Source organism: Solanum tuberosum, unplaced genomic scaffold (genome assembly GCF_000226075.1).
Source record: "Solanum tuberosum cultivar DM 1-3 516 R44 unplaced genomic scaffold, SolTub_3.0 scf00164, whole genome shotgun sequence".
NCBI classification, from domain to species: Eukaryota; Viridiplantae; Streptophyta; class Magnoliopsida; order Solanales; family Solanaceae; genus Solanum; species Solanum tuberosum.
Window position 1 is genome coordinate 180,874 of NW_006239092.1, and position 3,947 is coordinate 184,820.

A 3,947-nucleotide genomic window follows, 5' to 3' on the forward strand; every position below is an offset into this window, starting at 1 on the left:
CTATATATCAATAGATATTGCATAAATATTTTGAAAATCTTTATTACTGTAATAGGCTGAACAATAGTTTTCACCATGTTTGTTATTGTATCCGATAGCAACAATTGCATGACTATAAGAAATTTCATCATGTTGAAGTTTTTCACAACTACATATGTCATAAACGTTTTAGCACGATCTGTAAATAAATGAAGATATTATTAATATAATTACTACAAAAATTCATATACAAAGTTTAATTTAACCATTACAAAGTCTTATTCACCAATATATACTCAAATATACATAAAACACTTTGGTGTATCTAAAATTGATTTTCTTGTGTATTTTTCAAAACTATGAATCTTCAATGGTGGGAACCGATTAGTCACAACATATTTGAGTTCCAACTCAAAAACGATCGTGTCCACACCTAATTGAGAAGCAGTAGTATTAATCAAGTCTTGGTAATTGGTGTCCACATCATATCACTCCTTCAATCTTGAAATTCAGATACTTTCCTGCGACATTACAAATATTTGTTAGTCAAAATTAAAAAAAATTGGTGGCAGATAACAAAAATACTCATTAACAACATATGTCTAATACACCAATATAAATTGGACCAAAAATACACCAACACATACATCAAGCTATTAGCTTGGTGTCAGTTCGTAGCAACAAATATACCATCATATGTACCAGATCACATACCAATCCAAAATTTTCAATTTTATATTTTATTAGGATACCACCAATCAATATATGAACCTTTTTTTCTAATTATTATATTAGATACACCAACTTAATAACTATAATACGGACAATAATGTAACATACTTTCGAACCAAATCATATGAAACCTAAACTTTAATATATAAAAAACTGACACTTGATCAGTTTACAACCAAATCATATGTAGTTATTGTAATTAAACCAAAATTTCGAGGATCCAGAACATAAACCAAATTAGATGAATTCAATTTCACCAAAATAGACAAACTAAACCAAACGAATAACTCTCGAAAAGTACAAAATAGATATTTGTGATAAATCATATATAACCACGTAATAAAACACCATGCGAACTATTTTATACAATTACCTGATGAGTCCCATCGTCTGTTGTGTTGAATTGGAATTGAAAAATTATTGGTATTCATTTTTCGATAGTTATTCCTATCAGAGAAGGGGAGTTTTGTTTTGGTAGGAAACCTCTATTGGAAGATAATATATAACAAATTTGAATAAATAAGGAAGGTAAAATAATTGGAGAAATTTATGGGAATAGTGATAAGCATGGCTGATTTGGAAATCTTTTTTTTTATTATTTAAATTCTACTTTTGAAAAAAAAAATTGCTATATGAATGAGAAAAAAAAGTATTGCTATTTTGGTGTAAATACGGTTCTTAATTTGTATACTAAAAAAATCGGCCCTATAATTAATTACGATTCGTAGCTATATATCAGAAGAGGAGAGAGGCGAGTGAGATTGGGAAAGATCAATTCTTCTCTCTACAATGTAGGATAATAATACTTATCCAATCAATAACATTGAGAGGTCTGTTAGTTTCCCAAATGCCTATAAATTAACTTAATTTAGAAGCAATACAAGTAAATTTTTACCAACAAATTAAATTTGAATATTAAAATGTGAGAAGGACATGATCTTTTAATTTACAAAACTTGGACATTTTCTGTGAAAATGGTTAAAATAAAAAGGAAAAATTGTATGAAATATCAAACTATTAATTCAAATTAAATGTTATAGTCAAAGTTTATTTTAATTGTAATTCGCAGGAAATATCTCCTTTTTTTGCCATCTGATTAGGTATACAATTAGCCATTTTCGATATACAATTAGTCATTTTATACTTTTCAGTATAAAATGCGTTTGTGTTTGTATAAAGCGAGAGAAAAGTATATATAAAAATCAAATACAAATACATATATTTTCGTCCTATACACTTATAATTATACGAATACAAATCTTATTATACAAATTATAATGTATAAATGAATTTATACAAAATTGAACAATTTGTATAAAATTAGATGTTTGTAGCGAATTATACAAATCAAAAGTTCCATAGCAAACATAAAATTTGTTATGGAGCGCAATTATGCAAACAATAGCTATAACATATAAATATGATTTTTATGTTTGCTATATGTGAAAGTTGCTCTAATAAAAATGATGCATCTACAAATTCATTAATAGTTTTGGGCCTAAAAAGTGACCCGAAAAGCCCAGATAGGAAAAGCCGTGAAGGTCGTTATCGTAATCAATTGCGGGAATCGTGCGGTGGTACGGCCCTATGAAGTAGTGGGCCGCCAATCCCTATCCTAGATATAGGCCCACACTCTTGAAAAGACATAAAGAATACTGTTTTGGGTTGGGGTGGGGTGGGCGTGGGTGGAGGTGGGGGGGGGGGGGCTCACTTTTGAAGATAAAAAGTGTTTAGTTTTATTTTATGTATTTGTAATGTAAATTTAATTTACACATTAAATGATTAAATAATGAGGAAATTTCATAAATAGTAAAGAGTTTAAACTTTACAAGCTTTCTTAGCTACAATTTACCTAATTACGCTGAATGCTATAATTTCGTTTGTTATGGATATTTCTATTTGTATAAATCGCCTGCCAATATACAAACAAAGTAAGTATATACAAATTTTGTATTTATATTTTTATGATTTTTTAAAAACTTATACCAATCAAATATATCAGACAATGTAATTATATACAAGTTAGGGTAAGCATATACACATTTTGAATTTAACAATTAGAAAAAATCTGAATTTATACAAATTATACAAATTCTGAATATGGGCCACGTAATTATGATTATAAGCTAGTGGCGAGTGATAATTTAATGAAATTATAGCTATATAAACTAATTACGTGTAGTAGGAGTTTTGTTATGCTGTCGTTTTAGCTCAAAAATGTTATCACGGTGATAATTATTCATTTTGAAATTCAAGACTAAAGTTATATTGTTTTCAGATGTACTCTTAACATTAAAGAAGTATGCAAAACATTTAAGAAGAAAAATCAATCTTTATCTTTATTAAATAGTACTCTGCTATATATCTTACCTGTGGGGCGACACCAGCTAGAGGTAGAGCTAGAGAGTATAACTTATATTTATTACTTATATTTTAATATACACAACAATAGGTAAAATGACAGTTACAATACTTCCTCGTCTATTCTTATTTGTTCATTGTTAATTTAACGGACTCTTAAAAAGCAATAAATATAGATAATTTTATTAAATTACTCTTTCAATATAATAAATTTAATGCTTTAAAAACTATTTTATGAAACGATTATAAAAGTGAATTAAAAATTAAGTAATAAAAATCATCAATTTTTTAAAATTAAGCGATAAATTATAAAACTCACCCAAAAAAAAAAGGAAAAACAGGTATTTTGGGAAAGCCCATAGTATGGATCTAATATCTATGGCTTCCTTGAATGGCGGCTTTTGTCCGCTGGGCCGTCGCTCTCAACGTAATGTAAGCATCTTATGTTAATCTACGTCATTAAACACTATGATTAGAATTTAGAGGGATTAAATTGATTATTTTTATTTTTATTTATCATGTTTTGACTTGAGAATATTAATTATTCAAAAAATTACGCGGTTAAGCAAATTTATATTATTTAATTACTCATCATAGCTATAGTTTGTTATAATTATCACTCGCGAATAACATTAACCATTAATTATGTGGGCTGACATCGAGTTTGTATTATTAGTCACGTTTGTATATGTATAATTCGCCACATTTATATAATTCGCAACTAACAATTCTTTGTTTGATTTGTATTTGTATACGATGGTTTGTATTTGTATATGACGATGATTTCCTTTGGTTTTTCAGTTTTGTCATTATATACATTCAATTTTTTTGTGTATAACTTTTCAAAGTTTGTATAAATGTGTAGTTTTCGAATT